Source organism: Dendrobates tinctorius, unplaced genomic scaffold (genome assembly GCF_039654945.1).
Source record: "Dendrobates tinctorius isolate UK_male_01 unplaced genomic scaffold, ASM3965494v1 ptg000246l, whole genome shotgun sequence".
Classification (NCBI taxonomy): Eukaryota; Metazoa; Chordata; class Amphibia; order Anura; family Dendrobatidae; genus Dendrobates; species Dendrobates tinctorius.
The window spans coordinates 2,045,148-2,062,969 of NW_027361913.1; the positions used below are offsets into that span (position 1 = coordinate 2,045,148).

A 17,822-nucleotide genomic window follows, 5' to 3' on the forward strand; every position below is an offset into this window, starting at 1 on the left:
TATGGATAGCGTACACATTCAAAATATATGTCTATACATCAGGAGGGAGGCTCAGACGGTGTTAGGCCCAGTATGGCTTGCAAGTGATTGCACAAAGGTGAGAAAGGGTACCGTATCCCCGGATAACATGTATGGATAGCGTACACATTGAAAAGATATGTCTATACATCAGGAGGCAGGCTCAGACGGTGTCAGGCACAGTATGGATTTGACGGCCCAGACTACACAGCAGAGGAGCAGGGAGAGGTAAAGATTGCAAATGCTGGGGCCCTGCCCAAGCAAGGGGGGCCCACTCGTGGGTGTCGGTACTGGCACTGGGCCCCTCATAGTACGGCGGTGTGTCTGACGGCGGGTGTGCACCACCACCGTCAGAGACACTTGATTGCACTATGAGGGACCCTGTGCCAGTGCCCGCGCCCAAGAGTCGGCCTACCCACCTGTCCAGGGCAACGGCACTCGCACGGTGTCGTGCGCTAGGTGGTAACCCCGGCCATGGGGGGGGAGGCAGCACAGTTAGGGAGTTTTAGAAAGTGGCATATGTTGATGTTGGACATTCAGCTGATGCAAAAGGCGAAATAGGTCAAGTCCCAGGAAGAGGTGGACCAAAGCAAGCCATTTTTCTGTCACCCTATGTGTCATCAGGGGAAGGTGGGACAAAATCCTTGGAAACCCATGCATGGTTCATTTTAATGAACGTTAGATCATCCACATTGTGGGTTGACAGACGGGTCCTTTTTTCTGTCAGGATTGATCCAGCTGCACTGAAGATTCTTTCCGATAGCACACTTGCAGCTGGGCAAGCGAGCTCCTGTAAGGCATATTGTGCCAATTAAGGCCAGGTGTCCAGTTTAGCAGCCCAATAGTCAAAGGGGAATGACCTGTGTGGGAGAACATCGATATGGGAGGAAAAGTAGTTTGTAACCATAGTTGACAACTGCTGTCTCCTGTCACTTTCCATCGATGCTGTATTACCAGTTGTGTGAGCGGTACTTGAAAAATCAGTCCACAACATTGTCATGAAACCCCTGTCTCCAACGCCACTTCTGCTGTGTGCACCATGAACACCTCTGCCAAGCTGCCCCCGGCCCGTACGGCTCGTGTGAGAACCATCACCGCTGCTGTGTGCTGGGAATGCCTCAAGCAACCGATTTACCAGAGTTGCTTGTTTATTAGCCAATATTAGGTCAAGGTTCTCCTGTGGCATGATGTTTTGTAATTTGCCTTTATAGCGTGGATCCAGGATGCTGGCCAACCAGTAGTCATCATCGTTCATCATTTTGGCAATGCGGGGGTCCCTTTTTAGGATCCGCAAGGCATAATCTGACATGTGGGCCAATGTTCCCGGTGTCAATGATGCACTGCGAGTGCTGTTTGGAGGAGCACTTTCTGGCAAATCCACATCCCTCCAGTCACGCACAAACCCTGTACCAGACCTTGCCACGCCAACATTTTCACTTGCCCCACGAGATGCATCCTCCTCCCCTAAGTAATCATCCCCATCATCATCCTCCTCCTCCTCCCTCCAACTCGTCCAGGAGAGGTCCCTGAGCAGACAATGGCTGAATGTCATCAATGATTCCCTCCACCTCTTCCTCCTCGTCAACATTGGCTGCAGACGCCTGCTCCTTAAGGTGTGTCAAAGTTTGCATGAGCAGACGCATAAGTGGGATGCTCATGCTTATGATGGTGTCGTCTGCGCTTACCAGCCGTGTGCATTCCTCAAAACACTGAAGGACTTTACAGAGGTCTTTCAGCTTCGACCACTGCACACCTGTCAACTCCATGTCTGCTCTCAAAGTGCCTGGCCGTGTATCCTCCCACAAATGCATTATGGCCTGCCTCTGCTCGCACAGCCGCTCCACCATGTGCAGGATGGAGTTCCACCTTGTTGCAATGTCGATAATGAGGCGGTGGTTGGGAAGGTGGAGCAATCGTTGCAGCTTCTGCATACGAACGGAGTGTACAGGCGACCGGCGGATGTGCGCGCACAGTCTTCGCACCTTATGGAGCAGGGCTGTTAACTCCGGATAATTTTTGAGGAAGCACTGCACCACCAGGTTCAAGGTTTGAGCCAAGCAAGGTATGTGGCTGAGTTTTGAAAGGGCTATGGCTGCCACAAAATTACGGCCGTTATCACTAACTACCTTGCCTGCCTCAAGATGTACACTGCCCAGCCATGACTCAGTTTGTCGCTTCAAGTACTCGGCCAGCACCTCGGCGGTGTGTCTGTCGCCCAAACACTTCATCTGCAACACAGCCTGCTGACACTTTCCACTAGCTGCTCGATAGGGGGACACCTCGTGTGCAACAGTGGCAGCTGCAGATGGAGTGCTCGTACGACTGCACTCTGTGGACGAGCTTTCGCTTTTGGAGGAGGAGGAGGAGGGTGGAACGCCTACAGCCAACTGTTTCCTATACCGTGGGCTAGGCAGCACTGTCCCACCACCGCTGTCCCCTGTGGACCCTGCATCCACCACATTAACCCAGTGTGCAGTGATGGACACGTAACGGCCCTGGCCATGCCGACTGGACCATGCATCAGTTGTGAGATGCACCTTTCCACTCACTGACTGCTTGAGTGCATGGACAATGTGGTCTTTCACATGATGGTGGAGGGCTGGGTAGGCTTTGCGAGAGAAGAAGTGGCGACTGGGTAGGTCATAGCGTGGTACTGCATAGGCCATGAGTTCGCAGAAAGCTGCGCTTTCCACCAACCGATAGGGCATCATCTCAAACGAGATTAGTTTGGCAATGTGGGTGTTCAAACCCAGTGTACGCGGATGAGAGACTGAGTACTTTCTTGACCTACTCATAGTGTCTGGGAGGGTGAGCTGGACTTGAGAGCTGCATATGGTGGAAGTAGCGGTGGACAGGGCGGACTGAGAGAGGGTTGATGATGGTGATGGAGTTGGTGTTCTTTCTGATGGCCTAGATTCAGTATTTCGTTGATATAACAGTGGGATTCCCTGACTGCTGTGGTCTTGCAACGACACCTCAACATTTGCTGCTGTGCTAACCGGTGGGCTTACAGTGGGGGAAACAATGTAGCGTTGCTGACTACCTTCTTTGTGATCAGTTGCACATGTGGCACTTGAGGTTTGGTGTTGTGTCCACGCTTGCAAGTGCATGCTGGTTAAATGTCTAAGCATGCAACTGGTATTCAAATTCTTCAGATTTTTCCCTCGGCTAAAGGTCTTTGCGCACTTCTTACAGATAACCTTGGCCTGATCATGAGGATTTTGTTCAAAAAAGTGCCACACTGCACTCTTCCTACTTTGGCAGACATTTTGCGGCCTAGCACGCTGTGATGTTTTGACCCTCTGGACAAGCTGTCCAGCAACTCTTTTGATTTTTGGAACCTGTCTTTGGAATGCTCCGGGCCTGCCAGATAACAGCTGTTGCGATGTTGATGTCTGCTGTGGATGCTCCTCATCTGAGCTATTGGAAGCAGCACCCTCTTCCCCCAATGGATGCCAATCTGGGTCAACAACTGGGTCATCCATCACCTCCTCTTCAATGTCATGTGCACCTTCCTCTGTGTCACCGTGTATGGTGGTATAGTGTGCGGGAAGGGGCACCTGAGTCTCATCAGGGTCAGAATCTGGCTCTGTACACTGCGAGGACAATGTAGTGCTCTGAGTGAATGTACCAGCATAATCATCTATCAGCGGCTGTGCATCAGTGCACTCCATGTCAGATTCATCTTGGCCTGGGTAATTCACCATTTCACTTGATAATCCAGGCATGGTATGTGAAAACAGCTCCTTGGAGTAATCAGTAGTATGGCCTGCGTCATCCTTCAATCTTGGTTGTGGTGAAGGACACAAGGAAAGGTGTGGTTCATGAACATGAGCCTCCGATGACGACTCAGTGCTTTTACTTTTTACAACTTCAGAAGAGGAGGCGATAGAGCTGGAGGCTGAGTCAGCAATGTAAGACAAAACTTTTTCCTGATACTCTGGCGTTAAAAGCGGTTTGCCAACTCCTAGAAAACTAAGCCTTCGAAGCCTTATGTAGCCAGACGATGACGCAGGCTCAACACCTCCTGCATTCGGTCCTATTTTGCTTTTGCCACTACCATCAGATCCACCACCAACACCATCATTACCAGCTGCCAACCCCCCGCCCAATTCCACGGCCTCTTCCACCAGCCTTCCTCATTTTTGGTAGAAATGTAGACAAAATCCTACAAACTATATAGTAATGTAAAACAAGGTACAAGGTGTCTATAGGACAGGGGAGATTTAGATTTTCTGCAGACACTTGTGGACACTGGACACTTGGATTGTGTGAGGCCCACTGAATATCACAGCGCTATGTCACAGGCTTGATGGCACAGGTGTGAAAAAAGTGACTACAGGATAAGGGAGATTTTGAATTTCTGGGAGATTTTGAATTTCTGCAGACACTTGTGGACACTGGACACTTGGATTGTGTGAGGACCACTGAATATCACAGCGCTATGTCACAGGCTCGATGGCACAGGTGTGAAAAAAGTGACTACAGGATAAGGGAGATTTTGAATTTCTGGGAGATTTTGAATTTCTGCAGACACTTGTGGACACTGGACACTTGGATTGTGTGAGGCCCACTGAATATCACAGCGCTATGTCACAGGCTCGATGGCACAGGTGTGAAAAAAGTGACTACAGGATAAGGGAGATTTTGAATTTCTGCAGACACTTGTGGACACTGGACACTTGGATTGTGTGAGGCCCACTGAATATCACAGTGCTATGTCACAGGCTCGATGGCACAGGTGTGAAAAAAGTGACTACAGGATAAGGGAGATTTTGAATTTCTGGGAGATTTTGAATTTCTGCAGACACTTGTGGACACTGGACACTTGGATTGTGTGAGGCCCACTGAATATCACAGCGCTATGTCACAGGCTCGATGGCACAGGTGTGAAAAAAGTGACTACAGGATAAGGGAGATTTTAAATTTCTGCAGACACTTGTGGACACTGGACACTTGGATTGTGTGAGGCCCACTGAATATCACAGCGCTATGTCACAGGCTCGATGGCACAGGTGTGAAAAAAGTGACTACAGGATAAGGGAGATTTTGAATTTCTGGGAGATTTTGAATTTCTGCAGACACTTGTGGACACTGGACACTTGGATTGTGTGAGGCCCACTGAATATCACAGCGCTATGTCACAGGCTCGATGGCACAGGTGTGAAAAAAGTGACTACAGGATAAGGGAGATTTTAAATTTCTGCAGACACTTGTGTACACTGGACACTTGGATTGTGTGAGGCCCACTGAATATCACAGCGCTATGTCACAGGCTCGATGGCACAGGTGTGAAAAAAGTGACTAAAGGATAAGGGAGATTTAGATTTTCTGCAGACACTTGTGGACACTGGACACTTGGATTGTGTGAGGCCCACTGAATATCACAGCGCTATGTCACAGGCTCGATGCAGCAGGTGTGAAAAAAGTGACTAGAGGATAAGGGAGATTTTGAATTTCTGCAGACACTTGTGGACACTGGACACTTGGATTGTGTGAGGCCCACTGAATATCACAGTGCTATGTCACAGGCTCGATGGCACAGGTGTGAAAAAAGTGACTACAGGATAAGGGAGATTTTGAATTTCTGCAGACACTTGTGGACACTGGACACTTGGATTGTGTGAGGCCCACTGAATATCACAGTGCTATGTCACAGGCTCGATGGCACAGGTGTGAAAAAAGTGACTACAGGATATGGGAGATTTTGAATTTTTGGGAGATTTTGAATTTCTGCAGACACTTGTGGACACTGGACACTTGGATTGTGTGAGGCCCACTGAATATCACAGCGCTATGTCACAGGCTCGATGGCACAGGTGTGAAAAAAGTGTCTACAGGATAAGGGAGATTTTAAATTTCTGCAGACACTTGTGGACACTGGACACTTGGATTGTGTGAGGCCCACTGAATATCACAGCGCTATGTCACAGGCTCGATGGCACAGGTGTGAAAAAAGTGACTACAGGATAAGGGAGATTTTGAATTTCTGCAGACACTTGTGGACACTGGACACTTTTGGATTGTGTGAGGCCCAATGAATATCAGAGCGCTATGTCACAGGCTCGATGCAGCAGGTGTGAAAAAAGTGACTACAGGATAAGGGAGATTTTGAATTTCTGCAGACACTTGTGGACACTGGACACTTTTGGATTGTGTGAGGCCCACTGAATATCAGAGCGCTATGTCACAGGCTCGATGGCACAGGTGTGAAAAAAGTGAATTGTAGAATTGGGCAGAATAGGAATCTCCCTAGAGTGTAGGTCTGTAAGAACGGAACAAGTCCTCCACTTATCCTTCCACAGTGACACACAGACAGCTTCACTGTGGCTGTGATAACAGCCGTTACACGGTACTGTGTGAGGAGCGTACACCGCTGTATGGTGTGAATAAATGCATGCTCAGTACGTTAGCAGGACAAAAAAAAAATTGGGATTGCTTTTAAAAAAGCAGTTTGCAGAGCAGTGGGGAAACAGCAATGCAGCTGTCAGGAAGCCTTAGAAGGCAGCCTAACAACCAACACCGCTGATCCACCACAATATAGCCTCCCCTTGCACTGCACACACAGTGACTGGTGTGTTGCACAGGCAAAATCGCTAGCAGCAGAAGCAGTTTTTTTGTCTTCTTCCCTGCCTAACGCTCTCCCTACAGAATCAGCAACCTCTCCCTATGCTAAGATCGGCAGAAGTAAGATGGCGGTCGGCGTGCACGCCCTTTTATAACCCCTGTGACGCCCACCAAAGCAAGCCAATCACTTGCATGCCCTTCTGAAAGATGGTGGCGACCCCTGCCTATGTCATCACGTTGCCCACAGTGTCCGTGGATCCTGATTGGCTGAAAAAGAGCGCTAAACAAACTTTTGAAACGTGACTTTGGCGCGTAAGTCGCCGACCTCGTGGCCGACCTCATCCTAGGGTCGGGTTTCGTTTCATGAAACCCGACTTTGCCAAAAGTCGGCGACTTTTGAAATTGTTCGACCCGTTTCGCTCAACTCTAGTTGCGATACCACCTCCGCGGTTTGTGGAATCGGAAAAAAACTCGGTCTACACAAGGTTTTGAAGGGAGACTCGGTCTTAAATAGCTGTGCTAAAATCTTTTCCACACCTAACAAAAACAGAGCTGAGATTGAAGACGGTCGGTGTAAAGCGATGGTGGCATTGTTCGGGGGCAAACCTGGAGACAATCTGTCTGCAATGAGATATTCTACTCTCTGCAAAAAAATTGTTTCAGCCAAAATCTTTGTTACATCTGAACGACTGCCACCGACCTCCTCTGCAACGAAGTATCATGCCCTTCGGAGTTACCTCCAAGTGATGCTTTGGATAGACAATGGTGAGGCCATGGACACTACTGAATAGGGATGGGAATTGCAGAACAACAGTCTAGTTCCAGTGATGATGGATACTTCACCCGCGCCAGAAACACTTCATAAAATAATTCACTACAATTGTTCTCGTGGTTGTAGTACACTTCGGTGCACTTGCAAAAGACACGGACTTACCTGTTCACGGGTATGCGGACCATGTCAAGAAGGGCATTGTGACAATATGAGTGAGGAAGCAGTGTCTGATAATGAAAATAGTGACTATTGACCTGACATGCTTATTCAGTGATGAAGTAGGTCTTAAAATGCACTGTGTATTAATTCTATAATTTCTAGAAATGTACATATATGTCATGACGTCATTGATGACGTCATGACCTCGCCTGTCCATGTAGTTAGTATAAAACTTTGTATGAAAATTGTTATATGAAAATATATAGTATACAAAATGCAAACTCTTCTGTAACCTAAAGCTACAGCTGTGAAATAGGGAAATATTCCTTATTTTTAGTGCGATGGCTGTCATCGTCTTATGACATCATAGTTAGGACCTTTGTGGTGATCAATTTTTGGTAAACTTTTAATATGTTGTTCCCCACATATAATAGTAATAAAAAAAATCATAAAACGCTTTCTTGGAATTTATTCCGGGTCAAACCGTATTTTGACTGGACTATACTGTCTGTGTAACAGAGCCATCGTCTGCTGGGAATGATGCAGGCTCTGTTACTGAGAACCGGACATCAGACATAGCAGTTCATCCAATGTCAAGACGAGATCAAAGATCAAAAGGAGTCTAGGCCTGTAAGACTTGTTTTAGCGTTGTCTTCCATGTGAAATTGGAGCCTTGCAGTTTGGAATCGTCTACAAAACTTTTTAATCCAATAACTAAGTTGCTGACATGTCCTGTTGCACTACTCTAACATCTGTTATCAGAATGTAGTTTGATAAGAACTTCGTGTGTTAGTATTACGTTTCCGAGCCATTACATTTCTCCTCTCTCTGATGTAATTACAGTATGAAATTTGATATCAGCCAGATACATGCTTTTATCATCACAGAATTAAAGCAGAATTTCATTTATACTACTTGGAACATACCGTAAGTCTCAAATTAATGTTCTGCTATACTGGAAAGCAAAAAGTACATTTCAACTTTTGGATTCAATATGGTTTTCAGTAGAAATTCCCTAATTTTATTTGAAAGTCATAAAAGAGATGTGCAGCAATTTGAATACTGCTTTACATGTGACTATTATTTCATCTAGTCTCTGAAAAATGCAACTTGGCATACCAGCAAAATTATAAATGACAAAAAATGCTCTCAGCTTATTTAAATTATGCTTTTGTTTCTCAGAACATTCTCAAAATATTTTCCCATAAAGTACATATTATTTTAATTATAATAATAATAATAATCATTATTTATATAGCACCAACATATTCCGCAGCGCTTTACAGTTTAACAGTTTCAAAACACAAGTCATAAGTAACAACGTTAACAATACAATAAGCAAAATAAGATGAAATAAGATGACCCTGCTCGTGAGAGCTTACAATCTACAATGAGACGAGGGAGATACAAAGTACAGGTGTGTATTTACAATTGTGTATTTACAATGAAGGTCCAGCCATCTTGAGGGAGTGAATTTTAAAAACATATTCACCTGTGTAGGGCAGACTCTTTGTTCATGCAAATGATCCTTAGTAGGGTTGAGCGAACCGGTGAATGTTCGGGTTCATTGGGTTCAGCTGAAGTTCAAAGATCAGTTGAGTATCCGAACTTTACTACAAACCTCATAGACGTCAATGGCAACCAGAACTTCTGTGCTTTAAAATGGCTGTCAACTGGTCATAGTATAGGCTAGGGGGCTGCAAAAGTAAGCAAAATTGGGGTGAGAGCTAGAGAAGTGCCCTGCAAGCAAATTTGGATAGGAAAATGACTTAAAATAACATAAAAACCCAGAAACAAGGTCCGCCAGTGGCGGAAGCAGGTCTAAGCCTGACAGAGGTACCACATAGGGCCTGCACGCCCTCGCCACTCTCCTGAGAAACTCTGTGCTTTGCCTTGGGTATGTTGATTGACGAGGCAGGGTGGCTGTTGTATCCTCTGGAGTCCATTCACCTCCCCCTCACTCTGCAAGGGGTGTTTTCTGTAAGTCCACTTCTGGACCTGCCCGCACAATGAAGCACTGTCCCTTCTGACCACCCCCTACTGTGCCTGGTGTTCTTGGAGTACAGTGAATCAGGGTTTCAATCTGGAGATGGAGCCTGATCAAAAGGTACCTCATTCAAGCAAGGCAGCAGTCGCGCAAATTACCCATTCTTCAAATTCTTCAAATTTGGATTAAATCTTTTTAACCTCTGGCTACAGATCTCCATAAAATTATGAACCCGTAAAGAAATGCGTGGAAAGCAACTAGTACATTGTGGACTGTGGAAGAGATGTATGTGAAGAGAGTGAACAGTCATTTACAACAGGAGATATCGACCTGAAACTAGAAAAAAATGCAAAAAATGGCAAAAGGGAAGAACTTGACGGCCAAAGTCATGTCCCTTATTTGATGCTCTCCTCATTTTTTTAAATGGCTTTTAGGCAAAGTACTCAATCAAACACAGCTGCAGATTAGAAAAATTTATTTTTATGCACAGTTCTCTCAGACATAGGTGCAAAAGAGTAGAAAAATTAGATCTTACGCACAGTACTATCACAGATATGGGTGCATAAGTGTAGAAAATTTTGTTTCGGCCCATAGTACTATCACAGGCAAGAGTGCTTAAGAATAGAAAAATTTGTTTTAACGCACGTCTCCCACAGGCACAGTTGCAGATTAGAAAAGTTTTTCAGTACTATTACAGACATGGGTGCAATGTACACAAAGAGAGTCTTTTTGGAAAACTGCGCACACAAAAAACCTAATACTGTCCCTCACTACAGCTGCATCCTGTTCTTATGCTAATCGGAGCAGAAATAAAATTAATCTTGAACCAGGAGGAAGAGTTCTAAGTGATGAGGAGGTGGAGAGTTGAAAGGTGGACGTGAACATGGCAGTGTAGGTGGAAGAGGCATGGGAGGAGGAATCCAATTTTTTTGTTGTTTTTTTATTGGAAGGGGGGATGACTGACTTAAAAGAACATAGAATTAACAAAAAATAACAGTCTATAACCAGTAGACAAAATGCCAAGTGGAGGAGGTAGATGTGGTGGTGTACATGAAAGAAACAAGGGAGGAGTAATTGAACACTATTTTTATTGTTTCTTTGAATATTTTTTTGTTTTGTATTTTATGGAACTGACTTAAAGGAACCTAGAATTAAAAAAATAACAAATAGCAATCTAGAACCAGGAGGAGGTTCAAGTGGAGGAGGTAGTGGCGCTGTAGTTGGAAGAGGCAAGGAAGGAGTAATTAAACACTGTTGTTGGGGGTTTTTGTTTGTTTTTGCTTTTTTTAGTGTTTTTAATTTCATTTTTTTATTTTTTTATGGAATAGAATTAAAAGAACCTAGAAATAACAAAACCTGGTCGCTGTTGAGACAGTAACCCAACTTCTGAGCCATGTGTAGACCACAGGCCTGATAACGGTGTGTATTGGCCCTGTTCCTTTTTCTCCTGTTCCACTATTTCATGCAGCATCATCTGAATAGTTTTTCTATCAAGCATTTAAGTGGTATAGTAACGCTGATGATGGTGTCATCAGCGCTGGCCTTTTTGTGGAGTATTCAAAGCATTGCAACACAGCACATAGGTACTACATGGACGCCCACTCATATTGGTAGAGTGGTGTTGTTCTGCAGAGGAACTTACCCGGGTGTGCTGCTGCTGAAACTCCACTCTTGCCCACTGCAACTATCACAGTCTCTCCAGCACATGCAAGATGTAGTTCTACAGCATGTGAGGCGGTGGGCAGGAAGGCAGAAGTGACTCTTCAGTGCAGATAGATGAGTAGCAGCAGGGTGAGAATGCCGAAAGCTTGCACACACTGACCGCACTTTCAGCAGCAGCTCTGACATATGTGTATAATTTTTCAGGAAGTTCTGTACCACCAAATTCAGCACATGCACCAGGCAAGGGGTGTGTGTACAATCCACCAGGCTCAGAGCTGCCAAGGAATTTTGTCTGTTATCGCACACCACCAGGCTGGGCTTTAGGTTCACTGGCACCAACCACACATCTGTCTGCTGTTCAATCCCCGTCCACAGCCCCTGCGTGGTGTGTCATTTGTCCCCCAGATATTCAGAATAGCCTGCTGTTGTTTCCCCCTGGCTGTGCTGATGTTGGTGGTGTAAGTCTTACAGTGACCGGATAAAGAGGCCGTGGAGGAATTGGAGTAAGAGGAGGAGGCAACCTCCTCGGTGGTGGTAGGATATGAGCTATAATACCTTCCGTTTCTGTCCCAGCTGCCACAACATGTACCCAGTAGGCAGTTAAAGAGATCCTTGGCTGTGCTTACTGTGCTCCCAACATGTTTATGCAGGACAGAGATGACACACCTTGGAAAAGTAATGGCGGCTGGGAACAACATACTATGGGATAGCTGTAGTACGTGTGCCGACTGGGGGGTGGTCCCTTTCGGCCATGAGGCACACTGATGACAGACGCAGAAGCTCGTTCAATCAGGTCCACTTTATTGGGTAACTTCCTGGACATCCACAGCAATGTGATGCTTCTGCACCTTGGCCCGGGTACCTATCACCTCCTCCCACTTTGGTTGGTGATGACCCTCTGGGTTCTTTCACCATGGCTGCCATTAGGCCCACGGCACTTTTCCCAGTCGAGTCTGCCCACTGCAACACCTACTGCCCCTTCAGTGTCCAGCCATCCGGTACCCCAGGCATCCGTTAGTCAGTGTCCTTTGGTCTGCCGGTGTCCTGTCAGGGCCACCCCCCAACTATCCGTCTCTCTCTCCTTGGTCTTTTCCTGAGCTCTTTCTTCCTCCGTCTTCTCCTTAGCTCGTCTCTCCTCAGTCTCCTCCTGGGGGTTCTCTCTGACCCTGGGACTCTCTTTCCTTTTATCCCCTTTCTTGGGAATTCCCCTCCTCAGTCCCGTAACTGCGCCCACCATGACTCTGCGTATCTTAGCTTCAGCTGCTGTTAGGTTCATTCACTCACTATCCTATTTCTCCATCTAGTGGCCAAAACCCGGTACTACATCGTCTCTTACTAATTCTGGCTGTTCACTTAGACATGTATACGAATTCTCATCAAACAGTGTACACAACATATTTTACATGTTCCTTCTTCATCAGACAGATCCACATGTCAGTCCACTCTCCTACACAGCCACCACCATCAGTTTTTTAAAACTATCCTTCACCAGCCAGAATGGCAGTATTTACAAAGCGAGAAATTTTGAAATGATGTCATTCAGGACCATGGCTCGTGGGTTGGTAGGGGGTATCTACTCTTTCTCTTTGGGGGATGAGCGCTGAACACTTCAATGAGGTGATGTGGAGATGCTCAGTGAGCAGGAGGATGCTCAGATCTGTCATGCTTTTAAAAATGCGTACTCCACTGTACCTCATGGTTGAAATTCAGGTGCCTCATCATGTAGGTGGTGCTCAGATTCAGAAGATTTATGCCTCGCTTCAGGCTCTGATTAGACAATGTGCAAACCACCCATCACTTGTTGTCAACACATTGCCTGAAGAAATGACACGCCGGGAAGATCGTTTGAGCTGGGATTGGTCATCTCATTTCAGCTGCTTGGTGGGCAGTAGCAGCTGGGGGCAGCATGACCACCTCCTCTCCCTACGTGCTGCGCATGTCTCTAGGATGGCCTTCACTCCATGTGGGGTCTAGCACCTCATCATTCCCCACATCAATTTCCACCCACTCATCACCCCTGCCCTCCTTGCTGGTCTGGCTGTGACATTCAGGTCAGAGAGCGCAATGACGTGGTTAGTGCACACTCTCTGCCTGAACAGTCACTGACACAACCCGGAAGACAGAGTGGCACGCAGCACTGGAACAGGTACAGGTGACTATAGCCAGTCCCGGGGGCCTGAGCAAGAGGCAACACCGGCACCTGACCCCCATAGCGTGCCGGTGTCCCCGCCTGCTAAGGACATGGGCACCTGGCCCCCCAGTGACGGAGAGGTGAGTATGTCTTTTTTTCTAATTGCAGCAGCAGCATTATTACATGGGGCATATTGTATTATGAAGCACGTTATGGGACCACTATTAACCTTTGTGCAGCATTATATGGGACATATTTTTCTATGGAGCATCTTATGGGGCCAACATTATCCTTTGTACAGCATTATATGGGACATATTTTTCTATGGAGCATCTTATGGGGCCAACATTATCCTTTGTGCATGATTATTTGGAGCATATTGTATTATAGAGCATGCTATGGGGCCGCAATTAACCTTTGCGCAGCATTATATAGGGCATATTGTATTAGGGAGCATGTTATGGAGCCACAATTAACCTTTGTGCAGCATTGTATGGACATATTTATCTGTGGAGCATCTTATGGGGCCAACATTATCCTTTGTGCAGCATTATATGGGGCATATTGTATTATAGAGCATGCTATGAGGCCGCAATTAACCTTTGTGCAGCATTATATAGGGCATATTGTATTATGAGTTGCATAGAGTGCAAATGAAGGGTTGGCTGAGTGTGCAAAAGAGGAGTGGCGGATTAGTCATGTTATTTAAGTGCTGTTTTCTTTCCCAAAAATATCCCCTTTTTTTGCTTCAGGATCATCCCCGCATTTGGGATTCCAGGCATGAGAGCTATCACGACTGGGACATGAAAGAGCGGGCCTGGGAGGATGTGGCCCCATCCCTCATCCCTAACCACTGGCAGCGCACAGATGACAAGGAGCAAGACTTTATATCTAAGTACTCTGCACATGACATGATATACTTGTTGTTTACAATTTAAACAGAACAAAATTGAGTTATGTTTTTTCTTCAACTACAGTGAAACCTATTAAGACCAAGAGGGAATCTGCCAGGGACTAATTAAAAAGAGAATTAAAGGCCAAAGCAGAGAGGGAGAGGTCTAGAGAGGCTGGTGGTAAAGAAAAGAAGCCGTACAGATTTACTAAACAGCTTCAATTTCTGCTTCCTGTCCTTAGCATGTAGTAAGTAAGTATACAGACATATATTGATGAAGACTGCTAAGTCGAAATGTGTCATCTGTTTTTGAAGTGTTTTCTTCCTATGCCCGGCTATCCTGTGCCATTCATGTTTTAACCTAATGGATTAAAGGTTATCTTTTAGTCTGCGACCTTCTCGCTGTTTTTTTTTTTTCCTCTCCAAGTACGTTTGCATCGTGGAACCGTGCTGAGTGCCAGCTGTCTAATGAAGACTTCACAGAAGGGTGAGCTGACTACAATCTTGTTGTTTCTATACATACATATGTATGTATCCTCCATGTTGATGTTTGTTATCTAGCTACTTAAAATTGTGTGTTCTCATTTTCAGAACTGAAGAAAGTCTGCCGGCAGAGACAACACAATCACAGCAGAAGCAGTGGTGCAAGTACATCTTTTGAGTCAAGTGAACCAAGCATGATTGCAGAAGAGAGTTTGGAATGTCCTGCAGAAAGGGTGGTCAGTGTGGACATTCCTTCTCAGCCATGCACAAGTGGAGGGAGCCGTGGGAAGAGGAGAGCTGCTGCTGCTACTGCTTCTGCTGCTACCCTTGAAATGATGCCTCCATCTGAGACATCACAAGAGATCCTTGACTTTTTAAGAAAAAAAAACAGAAGGCCTAGAAGAGGAGCTATTAAGGAGCTTCCCCCCATATTTTCGCAATGTGCTCCCGTAAAACAAGCAGAGCTGCATTAGTATGATCAACAGGGCTGCCACTAGGAATTTCGGGGCCCCATACTGGCAAAATTTTCGGGGCCCCTTGAAACTCCGCCCAGGCTCCACCCAGCCCCGTCTCCACCCCTCGAACCTTCCAAAGTCCCACCGCTCTCTTGGAACAACTCCACTTCTGCACCATGTCCTCACAAATCACACATTAACAGTTCCCATCACCACATACATAGCCAGCAGCTTTTGTTTTAGCCAAAAGATTTTTTAACCCACCACCACGACAAAGTAGACTCTTTTGGCCGGGCCCTACTCTACTGTAACTTACTAAACATTTGCTAAAATATCCAATACAATTTTGGTATATTTTTATTTATTTTTCCATTTTTAAAATTACCAATAATGCCACATACAAGGGACAAATGCCACCGCACCATGACCAGCCACCATATTACCACCACATGGTGAACTAAAATCCCATATACAAGGAACAAATACCATCACGCCATGACCAGACCACATTTTACCACCACATAGTGACCGGGGCCCCACTCCGGTCATTGGGCCCTATCCAGTAAGGGCAGTAATGCCCTGATAGCGCCCCTGCTTAGGTCAGTGGGTTTGGGAAGAAGGATACTTATATTATAAAGTTTTCGGGAATATTAGGAATAATTAAGGTATATAAAAGAATTGTCCAGCTGAAAAAAGTGTATGGCCGGGGTCACACGAGTGATGATTCATGTGAGAGAATCAGCTTAATTATGCTACTGACACTCAGCTCAAACTCTCATCCAAGTGTCATCTGATTCTCTTGCATGAGATAATCGGAGCACATTGAGAAGACAGGGAACTTAATTTCTCCATCTTCTCCATTGTCTGAGGTCGTGGATTCAGACTGCACTCAGCTGACAGCTGCACGGCGTGCTGCAGATTATTTTTCCACAGACGAATTCGGTCTGTAGAAAAAATCACAGATCTGCGATGCCCCAAAGTATAACACTGTGCTGAGTGTTATGCAATAAAACATCACATAGCACTCAGCCGTGTTATACGCTTGTGTGAGCGAGGACTGAGAGCCTTCATTCCCCCTGCAGATCTTCTCATCAGCCTCTCATGCTGGAGTCCGGCCTCAGTTACTTTTCTGTAATACTGTGGAATTTTTGCATACTTTTAGGGTGTGTGCACTTGTTGCGGATTCTGCTGCGGATTTTTCCACACAAATTTCACTGAATCCGCCAGTAAAATGACCTGCGTTTTACCTGAGGATTTTCTGCAGATTTTGTGCAGATTTCTACAGCGTTTTTACACTTTTCGATTCCTATAATAAAAGAGGTGTAAAAATGCTGTGGATCCGCACAAATAATTGACATGCTGCAGATTTAAAGCCGCAACATGTGCACAACAGTTTTGGTTTTAGATAGTCTTTTGGGCTATGCGCACACGTAGTGAAACGTGCTGTGGATTTTTCTGTGCGGATTTGGAAAAATCCACAGGTCAAAAGACCTGCGGTTTACCTGTGGATTAGCCCTGCGGTTTCACACCTCACCATGGAGAAGGTGTGAAACCGCTGCGGATTCCGCACAAAGAATTGACATGCTGCGGATTGTAATCCACGGAAAAATCCACAGTATGTGCACTGCGTTTTTCATTCTCCATTGAAAACAATGGTACTGTACACCGCAGCTTAGCTGCTGTTCCACAGAGCCAAAACCGCTGCGGATCCGCAGCAGAATCCGCAACATGTGCACATAGCCTAAGGGTACAACGCAGCAGAATCTGCAATGTGTGCATATACCCTAACATATACTGTGTTTGTGATTATATATATATATATAGTGTGTGGTTGTGTTACATAACATCTCTGGGAGATGCTATAAATCCTGATGAGCAGTGTCCTGGCCCCCGTCCCCTCCAGAGAAGGATAAGGCTGCTGTGCCCCCTCTGCCCCTGACAGGACACCACAGCTCCATTCTAAAGACTGAAGTTTTTTTACATAAGTTTGGAGAGTAAATGCAGGGAATCCTAAGAGGGGGCTGCTGTCCTGTCAGGGGGCAGGCTGTGCTCAGAGGTCTTATGCTTCTCTGTAGGAGGTGAGGGGGCACTCAGCTCTGCTGTTATCTTGGTCTATAGCTGATACAGACAGGGGTCAGACTCAGGACATCGCAGCGTCCTTCCTTGCTGAGCGGCTGCTGTGCTGATAGTGTGGCTGACGCTGTCACTGAGCACACAGCCCACTCACTGAGGATCCATCTGCTACAGGGACTGGACTAGATCCTGGCAAGACACTGGCCATACAACACAGGCTCAGACACTCACCGGGGGACTGAGGGCTGCACTGCTGCTCAGTGACTCACTCCAGACTGTGTGGCGGAAGAATACTATATCTGCACTGCACTAAGCCCGTGCTCAGCCAGGATTGGATGCTGGAAAGTCCCGCCCTCCTGTTGCTCAGCACTGGCTGCCTCTCCCAGCTGTCTGTCACAGTGACTCCTGCTTCCTCCTCACACTCAGCGCTCCGGTTTATGAAAATTCTGAGCGTGGGGCCCCTCCAGCTCCCGGGGCCCCTTACACCAGTAAGGCTAGTAATACCCTGATGGCGGCCCTGATGATCAACAGTGGCATCCTGTAGCATGTAAGCCCGAAAGAGCAGGGTGGGTCCTCTATACCCTCTATATCAGCCTGTTATTGTTAGTTTGTTTACTGTAAGT

General features: G+C 46.3%; 1 long non-coding RNA gene across 1 annotated transcript; it reads left to right on the top strand.

Annotated features, from left to right (window-relative positions):
* The first annotated feature begins 12,001 nt into the window (after window positions 1–12,001).
* Window positions 12,002–15,828, top strand: LOC141063201 (uncharacterized). The gene is made up of 3 exons (XR_012224839.1): window positions 12,002–14,440; window positions 14,616–14,675; window positions 14,780–15,828. It is a non-coding gene; the product is annotated as an uncharacterized lncRNA (long non-coding RNA).
* Window positions 15,829–17,822: the final 1,994 nt, after the last annotated feature.